Genomic DNA, 12665 nt, shown 5'->3' on the forward strand with positions numbered 1-12665 from the left:
ACCCCCCCTCGTATCTTTTGAACGGTTATACATATAATAGTGAAATTTGGAGGGAGGAAAAAAACGGACGTACGCTTCTTAACTAGTTATGACAGGTGACGTAATAGTGACAGATGACTTTACAGCGCCACTGTAACAGATAATTTTAAATGGGACCTTATGGCAAGTGACACCTCATTTGAAAGGTATTGAAAATACCTATTCAGTCATACTAATTTTTTTGGGTTTAAGTTGATTTTAATTTTGGTGAATAAATGAAATAAATAAAACTTTGTAGTTTCGCATTTAATTATTAAAAATTCAAATATCCGCCCATGGTTATTTTGTCAAAAAAGTTGACATTTTTCAGCTCTCTAGTAGTTTTTACGTCAACGTCAACCTTTTTGACAAGTAACCATAGGCGGAGGTTTAAATTTTTAATAATTAAATGCGATACTACAATTTTATATTATTTCATTTATTCATCAAAATGAGCTTAAACTCAAACAAAATTAGTATAGCTGAATGGGTATTTTTAATACCTATCAAACGAGGTGTCGCTTACCATAGGGTACCATTTAAAATTATCTGTCACAGTGGCGCTGTAAAGTCATCTGCCACTTTTACTTCACCTGTCATGACTAGTTAAAAAGCCTACGTCCGTTCATTTCCTTCCTCCAAATTTCACTATTATAAGTATAACCGTTCAAAAGATACGAGGAGGGTACGGACTTTTGACTAGCACTGTATATTTGTTTATTTTCAATAAAAACCTTTAATCTTCGCAACAATAACAAGTTTTTTCAAAAGAAATAAATATTACTTTGAAATACATGGTGATTCCATAATATAAGTTTGGGTGTGTGTATTTTATGTTACGTATGTTAAATTTTGACCTACCATATTGGCAGGATATGTACTTATATTTAGTTAATAAAGACTGTCGATCTCTTGTCCGATAAATTTACAGCCGCGCTTCGTTAGTCCGACAGCGTAAATAAACTGCTCGTCAAAAGTTAAAAATATGGAATACAGTCGAACCTGCTTATTAGGATACCTGTTATACGAATATACCGGTTTAAGGAATAGAAATTTAAGGTCCCGGAACGTTTCTCCTAGCAACCAATGACCTGTTATTAGAATAACCCGGTTATACAAATATTTTGCTTGGCACCAGGGCTATTCTAATAAGCGGGTTGGACTGTATTATGCTCATTTTCATAGTTAATTTTTTCGTGAACAAATTAACGGATTCCGCTAATTTTTTTTTATTATTTTAGATTTTTGTTTATTATCAGTTGTACAGAGGTTTCCTCAAACTTCTTTTTTGTACTTATACCGGGTGGAAGAACAGAAATGTTTTTCTTATGTAAAGTTTGTGCTACCATGTAGAGAGGACGAGGTACAAATGTTAGTACACATCGGAATCGTATTATAGTCTTATGGTTTGTGAACATTTTTTTAATGTCTTTAGAAACAACGAAGATAGGTGGTTTTACTCTTTAAGGCAGGCCGCACATCAAAGAAACATGAAACGTAAATTACGTTTCATGGAAATAAACCACTGCTAAACAAATATATGTCCGGCCATTTATGAAACTCTCCGAAAATAAAAATGTGTCATGAGCATGAATCACACTCGTTTCATTGGTAGGCGGACTTTGAGATTTGTCTAGAAATGTTTTCTTTTCATGAAACATGTTTTTCGTTTCATGTTTCATGTTTTTCGTTTCATGTTTCTTTGGTGTGCGGCTTGGCTAACAGGTGTTTTAACTGAAACAAAACTAATTTAACAATAAAAAATAACAGTTAACAAAACTTTAAAAACAGAAAGGCACATAAGGTAAACAATTCTTATCGACACCTATTAGCCAAGCCGCACACCAAAGAAACATGAAACGAAAAACATGAAACATGAAACGAAAAACATGTTTCATGAAAAGAAAACACTGCTAAAAACATCTCAAAGTCCGCCTACTAATGAAACGAGTGTGATTCATGCTCATGACACATTTTTATTTTCGGAGAGTCTCATAAATGGCCGGATATATATTTGTTTAGCAGTGGTTTATTTCCATGAAACGTAATTTACGTTTCATGTTTCTTTGATGTGCGGCCGGGCTAAGAGTTATTTGTCGATCAGGTAAGCGGTATGCCCAGCGTAATATAAGAGAGACGAGATTGTTTAATGGAGGCCCTGTGATGTTTTGGGGCGGAATTTTCTTGAGAAGAAATACGGATTTGGTGTCTACGTAGAGGCTGTTTAAATAGCGAGAGGTATACATAGATGTTTTTTCTTTAAACACACTGTTCCTTTCGCACTATATATGTAGAAAATGATTTCATCTTAGTGGTATGATAAGACAATGCCTCTTCACGTATCGTCAGTTAAAACACATACCAAAGAATAAAACCGTCTAATTTCTTTGTTAACCTTTAACTACCCACGCATCAAGTTATAACATAACTACACGCGTGGCGTACTTTATACGCCACAAGAAAATACACTTAAAAATAGTGGATTTGTTGTTTTTTTTGGAAAAATACACTTAGTTGTTTGTTATAAACCTTATTCGGCATCAGTGAGTACTTGGAGTTCCTTCTCAGTAAGCCAATTGGGATTTATAACTGGAATCATGGAATAACTGGATTCCATGATAAATAAAATTACTAATACATTTTTTTGAAACGTAATTTTTTCCAGGAAAAAAAGTATTGTTTATAAAGAAAAATATATTTTCTGCCATAATGGCTAAAAAACAATTGAAGTGTGTACTTATACTACGACTTATAATAATATATTCGTGGCATGTATTGTCCACCACGGGAAACAACAAATAATAAACTGTAAATTACGATCTTCCCAGAACGCCCATTATAACGAAACTAAAACCAAATTGTAAAGCACATTCCAGTGATAGGTTAAACCGAGAGATAAACAAGGTCAAAAATTAAATTTCTAAATATATTTGCAGTAGAATTCTTATATCTGGCGTACAAAATACGCCAGCGCGTGTAGTTAAAGGTTAATAAAGATATCAGAGAAATTAAAAAACAAAATATTCGCAAAATATGAGACTACAACATAATATCGATGTATTATCCAATGTAATATACGAACGTATCGATGTACCTTTGTGTCTTTTCCTCCCTACAAGGCGTCTCAAACATCAGGGACGTTCAAAAAACAAAATGTTCACAAAAGATAAGGCTATAATAACAATACGATTCTGATGAATACTCACATTTGTACCTCGTCCTCCCTACAGGGCGTCTCAAACTTAACAGAAGAAAAACTTTCTTTTCTTCCATCCGGTATAAATACAAAAAAGAAGTTTGAGTACACCTTTGCACAACTGTGTAAATACGAAAGAGAAATCTAAAACAATAAAAAAAAAATAGCAGAATCCGTCAATCTGTTCTCGAAAATATTAGCTATGAAAATGAGCACAATTTTCTATATCCCTAACTTTTGACGAGCAGTTTATGCTAATGACGCGGAAACGCGTCCAACCTCCACTCCAAAATTTTTCAGAAAGTCGTAGACTCACTTAAACGAAGTAGTTAAGACCATTTAAATTTTTGTAATCATCTTCCAAATAGGACAATGTACTGTGGACTACAACGAGTTAATTGGAATAAAAAGAATAGGATCTGTATTGCCTAATAATGGTAGGGGAGCCCAAGCGGGGATTTTTGCAGTAACTCGAGCGCGTCAGTTTATCATATGGGAAGAAACCTGGTACCCTGTAGATGTTCCTCTACCATAATTGGCTATAAACACAGGGGAGTTCTTTAAAGGGGGGGCCGAAAAAAAAATGTATTCTTAGAAAAACTCGAAATTGTCAGATTAAGATAAGGTAAGTTAATAGGTCTGGATCCCGCGTATGAAAAAAAAGTTGATTAATAGCAAGCTGAAAATTTGTTAATAGCTTAAGGGTGTCTAGTCGGATAAACTTTGATATATGGGAACACTGGGACAGGGGCAGTTTTAATTCTGGAACAGGTTAAAAATTTGGAACGGTCACACCACGAAAACGGCACATTTATTTTGTCCGACAGAACAGACTTAAACTCTCCGAACAGAGATTAAACTCTCATGCAAAAATCAGACTGCTATTTATCACCTGTCATAATTACTGTCATTTGACATATTCTACATGTTCCACTCATTAAAACGCCCATTTGGTGATAAATAGCAGTCTGATTTTTGCAGGAGAGTTTAATCTCTGTTCGAAGAGTTTAAGTCTGTTCTGTCGGACAAAATACATGTGCCGTTTTCGTGGTGTGACCGTTCCAAATTTTTACCCTGTTCCACAATTAAAACTGCCCCTGTTCCAGTGTTCCCATATATCAAAGTTTGTTCGACTAGACACCCTTAAGCTATTAACAAATTTTCAGCTTGCTATTAATCAACTTTTTTTTCATACGCGGGATCCAGACCTATAAGTACATTCAAAACAGTGTATATTTAAAAAATCTGACGATTTGGGCGGGGCGTAAGGAACTGGGTGAGTCACAAAGTTTCACAAGAAAAAGCGAAACAAAAAATACGTGATCAATATTTTTCAAAAATCTATCGAATGATACCAAACACAACTCCCCATGGAGAGGGGTGGGGGGTAAATTTAAAAACTTAAATACGAAAAATGAACATCAGATCGAAAAACTAAAAAATACACTTTTTCAGTATGTTTAAAAAATCTATAGAATGGCACCAAACTCGACCCCCCACGGAGGTGGTGTGGTGGGTTACTTTAAAATTTTAAATAGGGGCCACATTTTTTATTGCAGATTCGGATTCCTTATGTAAAAATAAGTAACTTTTATTTGAAACATTTTTTCGAATCATGGATAAATGGCGCTATAATCGGAAAAAACGATTGTTGAAAATGGAAAATTAAGTTAAAAATGGAAAGTCCCCACTAAAATGGAAAACTTTACTTAAATTTTTTTGGTTTTAGAACCTACTCTTCAGAGCCCAATAGGTCCCCAAAGCGCTCGAGTGACTGCACATTTAGCGTACTTTCCTCCCCTACTATAATTCTGATGTCATGGATACCAAACTTTTGGAATGTCACCCATAGTTCTATACGGTTCGAATGTCGCAATCGCCTTTGCATCGAAAATTTATATATCAAATACATCTTCCATCCGAACTTATTCGAATCAGATATAGCGGCAAGGGAAATAATTATAATTGGTTGCTAGGCAATGAATGGCTTTAATCAATTCCACAGCAATGCCAGAGTACGGGATTTCATTCGCAGGCTAGGATTGTTAGTGATTTGTAACTTTACCGCAAAACTAGTGTGCTTCATTTGGAACTTCTATCAAGGATACGTTGTATCCTTTTATCACTCGTATCGGATATTCTTTAACGCTACGAAGTGGAAATGCGCTTTGTCCATAATGTAATAAAGGACTGAAATGTTATCAAAGTATTTATCTTCATTTCTCTGTCAGTATTATTTTGTGTGTTTAGTATTATTTTGGGAACAACGTGGAGTTAAAATTGATGGAAGAAGTTATCTAAGATTTGCCGTTGTTGTTTATGAGGCCTACTCATAAACAACAACAACGCACAGAAGAACTAATCTACGTGCTAAACAATCCGAGAAAATTGGGTTTAAAATTTTTTTTAATTACCATATTATACATTCCATAAATTAAAGTATTGACTTGGGGTTGTTCCGAAGCTATTTCCTTGTGGCATTTTTATAATTAAGTATTTTCTATGGGAAATAAGCCACAATTTTACTAAAAAATGAATTTATTAACGTTTCGAAGCCCAAATCGGGTTTCGTTGTCAAAATACAAAATACTATTAAAATAAACAAAAATGTTGTTGCTAAGTAAAAAAAATTCTTCTAATAATTTATTTAATCTGACTCATTTATATTGGCAATTCAGACGTATATTATAAATAGTAGTAGTTATAAAAAGTAAAAGACTTTAAAATGATATCGCCAATATTTATGAGTTGCGTTCCTGGGACGACTTTACTAAAAGATGGTTCATTCGATTACATGAAATCAATCCCAACTCAAGAATATCCGTCGCAAAAAAATCATAGCATGTGATCTGTCTTTAAAAAGACAACCAAATGCAACGATGACAGTAAAATTCTCGCGTTAGAGATTCCATAGTAAATCACGAGGGAAACCAGGAAAAAACCTCGTGATACTATCCCGACACCGTAAGTATTTGGTCTTACATTTAATTTACCTTCAAAAAACTAATACCAAATTCTGACTTTAATATGTTTGAATTATAAATAATATTAATAATACATAGATATACAATAAGTAATACTAAAATATAAAATTTGTACTAACTCGATATGTTATTGACTTATTAATCGTGGTATTTTCTTTCCATTGACTTTCTCTTTCAGTATGGGTAACCACATCCTACTGCATTCTACCGAGGAATTTGCGACACAATTGGTTTCATTTAGCATAATTAGAGCCGCTTCTTTGATTTTTCTCTTTTTACTATCTGTTTCTTTCAGGACTATACTTGAATCTCTCCACTGAACTCTATGTTCATTATCCCATGCGTGTTGACATATTTGAGATCTATCAAATTCTCTATTTTTAATATAAGACTGATGTTCACTTATTCTAACGTTTAATGGTCTTGATGTTTCACCTAAATAAAATTGTTCACATTCAGAAGGTATTTTATAAATGCAATTCTTTGTTCTTTCTTGTTCATTGTTAGGTTTAGTTTTAGATAGAATAGATCTCAATGTGTTTGTTGTTTTGAATGTTGTTGAAATGTTGAATTTATTTCCTATTGTTTTAAGTTTCTCGGATAGTCCTTTTATATATGGTATTGTTATTTTCCTCGTATTATTTCTTGTGAATATTGTAGGATCCCGTTCTAAGTTGTTCTGTTCCATTCGATCCAATCTTGTCAATTCCTTATTTATAAACGATAAAGGATAATCATTTTTTAATAAAACAGATGTTAACAATTGTTTTTCTTCTAAAAATGAATTTTTGTTAGAACAAGTAATTTTGGCTCTATCATATAAGGATTTAATGATTCCCTTTTTAACGTTGATGTTGTGATTTGCTTTGTAATTGAGATATCTGTTGGTGTGTGTTGGTTTTCTATACACTTGAGTCTCATATCCAGTATTCTTCTTTGAGACTAAAACATCGAGGAAAGGCAAAGTGTTATTGTATTCCTTTTCGATTGTAAATTTTATTGTCTCTTCTTGATCATTTATAATATTCAGGAATGTATCCAACAATTCTGATCTATGAGGCCATATTGAAAACACATCATCTACATATCTCCACTATACAGTGGGTTTTAAATTTTGTTTAGAAATGATATTAGTTTCGAAATCCTCCAGAAATATATTAGTCAATAATGGAGATAAAGGAGAGCCCATTGCTAGACCAAAATTTTGTTTATAGAATTCATTATTTAGTTGAAAATAGGTATTATTAGTACATAATGTCAATAACTTCATTATTTTAGTAAAGTCGTCCCAGGAACGCAACTCATAAATATTGGCGAGTCTTCGAGATAAAGTCTTCTACTTTAAAATGTATAATATACGTCTGAATTGCCAATATAAATGAGTCAGATTAAATAAATTATTAGAAGAATGTTTTTACTTAGCAACAACATTTTTGTTTATTTTAATAGTATTTTGTATTTTTACAACGAAACCAGATTTGGGCTTCGAAACGTTAATAAATTCATTTTTTAGTAAAATTGTGGCTTATTTCCCATAGAAAATACTTAATTATTGACGTGGGAGCTGGGCTCGTCATTGGCGTGTAGGGACTTCTTCCAGTGAAGGAGTCCTAGGGGTTTCAAATGAATTTAAATAAAACAAAAGTGATGACAAATTAAAATGTCACAATCGACTTAACTGAAAGTGTGATCGAAAATATTGAAGATTAAAAAATTTACCTAGGTCACACAATCCAATTAGGCAGAATCAAACGACAGAACGACTAGAAGAATCCGGATGACTTGGGCTGCAGTAGGAAGACTCAGTGATCTGTTAAAAAACAAAAAAAATCTAAAGAAAAGTGTATACAAAAGTTGTATTCGATCAGTTATGACTTATGGAATGGAGACTGTGACACTTACAGAGTTATCAACCAATAGATTAACAACAACACAGAGGGCCATCGAACGAGCTATGTTAGGAGTAACTCTGAGAAAACATATTGAGTCGCCCAGTTGCAAAACTCGTTTTGTCCATTTTTTTCAAAATTGAGATAAGACCGCCATTTTGTAGAGTTTCTCCTCCTATGTCCAAAAACATATTTGTCGTGTTGCAAAAGTCGTTATAAACCTGTTTAAAACGTATCAGAAAATCAATAAATGTTGCAGAATACGTTACATCCATTTTAATAATGCAGTAAAATCCGTTTTGTCCAACAGTATAAAACTGTTTTAAAACTGGTCATGTCTCATAACAAACTGGGTACCAATAATAAAACTGTTGTAAAATTCGTTATGACCATTCTGAAATATGTATGATTCTTCTTACACAATTCTTCGCTGTACAGTGTTTTTGACCAAGATGTGGTCAGCCAGAACTAGTTCCAGTGTTGAAAAATCTCTTTGAAAACGCCCTAGGTACATCAAGAGATACAATTCAGTTGTTTTGTAAAAAGTTCCTTGAATAAGGAGATGCACACAGAGACCAACGTGGTAGGTACACAAGGTCATTTAAATATATATATATATAAACTGCTGTAGAACCTTTTATAGAGTTCCTTCAAGTATAAGTCATTACTGTCGGGGTAAAAATGTAACCCGGCAATATCTCTCAAGCGAGTTAACCATCAGAGGACTTTAAGAGCAGTACCAAAGCTCTCAAGACGAAGGTCTCAAAGTGAAGTATGGTTATTTTCGAAACATTTTCTACAAAGATTATAGTGTAGGCTTCAGCTCTCCTGTCACAGATGTCTGTTTAACATACCTGTCCCTTCGTGATAGGATTAAGCGTTACAGGAATAGGCAGGAAGAAGTCACGGTAAAGACAGAACTAACTAAGAGGGTAAATTAACTACAACGTAGCTTCAGAAGTAGGGAAAAGTATTATTAAGCCTGGGAAACAGTTGTCAACTTTGAATCCAAAACCTGATGAAAGAAGATGAAACCTCTATACTCTGGGTATAGAGATTTTGAAGAGAAGAACTGACAAAAGATGGGGAAAAAATAAATGAGAAGAGATTTAAGACGACAAGAAGAGGGGCTTAGCTCAGGAAAAAAATTAAAAGGGCAGAGAGACACTAAATCTCAAGTGAGTATTCGGGCTTGCTTCAATACACCGAATATTGGCTTTAGAGATATAAAAAACAAGATTTGATAATGAAATGATAGTAACTAGGAAGAAAATGAGACTGTTAATACAAAAATGGAAGGAAAATAGATAAAAATGTTAGAGATAAAATAATATCGAGGTACAACAAAGAAAGAAGAAGAAAAAAGGGCGCCAACTCGAACGAACAACTTTGCTCTCGGAGCCAAGAAGTTGGAAAGGTTCGAGATTTTTTGAAGTAACGAACGACAGGAACTCAATGACACTGGTTACAACCACCTGAAATACAAAATATTAAATACTAATCTTGTCTTGCTACCGCATATACTAGTGATATAGACTGAAATAAAGCACCAACCTTAATACATACAAATATATTAACAATAAATATGTTATAGGTCAACAATTTACATATAACGCAACTTAATAACAGTGATAGTGGATGGTGAAAAGATCAAACAGGACCGCAAAAATCACTTAACAAGCAATTATCCACTATCACTGGGCCAAGCAAAGGTATTAGTATCAAAGTTCAAAACAAAGTCCGGGAGAAAAGCAAGAGTCCTATACTAGGGTTAGTATTTTATCTAAAATAATCCTAGACTATCTAAGGTATGAAATCGAAATACAGAACAACTATGGTTACCAAAAAAAAAAGAATACCTTACATAGCAATTATCAAAACAATGAGTCGGATCAGAGACTTGTCTGCTTTAAATATTATGAATGTGCTAAATATAACTTGAATCTAAAATCATTTTATAACTGTATCTATTACTATTTTTAACCATTACCTACTTTATGTTTATTATTAGAAATCCACTATTTTATTTAACACAAAAACCTTTTCTGATATTAGAAAAAACTATTCAAGTAGTGTACCTGATTATATGCATATAAAAGGTTTACATATGTAACTGATAATTATTAGAATCATTTACATGTACTTATCCAAATATAAAAATCAAAACACTGCTTAACTGACAACAGCTGGATCCAAGAAGCAAGTCCGCTTAAGATTTAATCTCCTGGGCTCTACAAAATGCAATAAAATGGAAAGCTGCTGAACCGATGCAAAGCTGCTGAACCGATGCAAAACTGCTGATACAAGTATATAGGTAGGTAATGGTGTTGGTCTCCAATGTTATGTGTTGTTATTGTGGATGGGAGGTGAACGAATCTACGAAAAAAAATTACATTTAATAAAATTCCATAGTCCCCATGAATGGTTACACACAGTACATATTCAACATACTGGATCAAAACTGATATTGTTTTATCACAACAAACAAACATTATCCGTATGGCATTTCGACTGTCAATCCTTATGACATACTGCTGTCAAATTAAAAATATTTTCGCCTCTGCGCGTTCAGTAAAATTTCCTAAGACTTTTTACCGTACTTATAAAAAAAATGACACAAAAACTATGTCACACAAAAAAGGAAGTTAAATTATATAAAGAGATATGAAACTACGTTTTACTATGTTCGATTGCAACAAAAATAACGATAAATATATAGGTATAGATGGATAGGAGAAAGCGAATAGTATGACAAGAAATAATTATAAACTCACCTGAGCGTAGACACGTAGGTTTCTATTTTCGGCAAGTAATAAGCCGGTAAGGCGTGGTTTATAATAAAACTAATATTTATTTAATTATTGTAGATCCTCATCTCGAACATTTAATCGGTATTAAAGTTTTACTAGTATATTTAGTTCATTGTTGATATGTAGTATGTTCGATTTTACGGGATTCTTCCCAGCCCAAATTCGTTCACCAAAAACAATCTACGTGTCTTATTAGTCTCTGATCTACGACTGACTTACGGACCGTCCCCGTCAAGCGAGTACCTTTGTCCGCTGTATTTTCTATTTCGCCTATAAAACCAAGAGGCAGTGGCGTTTCGAAGGAAATTACTAAAGGAATTTTAAAGAAGCAGTATATAACTGCTATAAAGGTGTACCTATAAAAAATTGATATTAAAGGACTTGAGTACACTTCTGACAAACCATTTTACCAATAAATGGGAACAAAACCAGGATCTCACTTTCTTTAAAAAACTTTTTGACCAACAGAAAGCTCTTTCTGATCCTCAATACAACGAATCAGACATTGGTGAGATCGATGATGCTGGAGAAGAGTTAGCTATATCACAGAATAACTAACCATACAGAAGCGAAACTGACTGTCGTTTCCATTGATTGTGTGGGAACCGAAATATTTGACCTTGAGCCCTAGTTACAGAACGGAAATTGATGTTCTAAGGAATAGACCAATTCAAATGATGTGATATTTTGACAAGTAGTTATTAATTAATTTTGAAATTTAAAATTTAACTATAAAATATAAATAAACTATAAAATAAAACATATATAAATATAAAATTTAACTAAAAACAACTGTCACTGTCAGTCTAAAAGTGAGGTTATACCAGTTACATTGACACATGAGCATGAAAATTATGTTACCATTTTGGGGCTGAGTTTCGCTTCTGTATGGTTAGTTATTCTGTGGCTATATGAACATGGACATGTAATAGATTTAAACTGAAATAATTTACAATTTTATTTGTATATCTCTAAAACATTTTTATTACATTAAAATGATCTCTCCCTTTATTTTAATCTTTCTCTCCCATATATAGGGTGGCCGGAAAGTCCCTTTACACTAAAAATAATAATGTTTTAACACCGCACTAACGTTTGTTGGTATTCCTGCGCACGCACAGCATCAAGTTCACCTGTTTGGTCACGCATACAGACAACAATAGTTGCGATTAAAACGTAATGGCGGACACAAGTGAGTATATGTAGAATTGAGAAGCGTTTTGTCGCTGCAGTGTGGATAGACGAACGTCGTCATAACAATAAACAATGGCCGATATTTTGGTTTTCAAAACCATCAGCATCCAGACCAACTTTGCTCTCGTGGGAGAAGAAGGCTTCTTCATCGGAAACCGTTCTCTGAACATACACCTGAATGAAATTTGACTGGACCGATGGATTGGGCCAGGTTCTTCAATTCGATGGCCTCCAAAAAGTCTAGATTTGACAACGCCGAACAATGGGGTTTCATTAAAGAGGTGATTAGAAAACACAGATATGTTTCAAATGAGGACTTGCGAAACGGAGTTCGCCAAGATTTTACGTCAGTAACTCCGGACATGCTGGAACGGATGAGCATACGAACATGGCGTCGTATCAAGTTGTGTTGCGACAATGAAGGTATGCACACCGAGATTTGAGATAAATAAATAAGTAATAAATAACTTACGTACAAAATTTTGTCATTATTTTTTCCTTCTGTAGTACAACAACAGCAATTCATTAATGTAAAGGGACTTTCCGGTCACCCTATAGTGTAGCAAAACTCGTT

The sequence above is a fragment of the Diabrotica virgifera genome, chromosome 1, assembly GCF_917563875.1.
Source record: "Diabrotica virgifera virgifera chromosome 1, PGI_DIABVI_V3a".
NCBI classification, from domain to species: Eukaryota; Metazoa; Arthropoda; class Insecta; order Coleoptera; family Chrysomelidae; genus Diabrotica; species Diabrotica virgifera.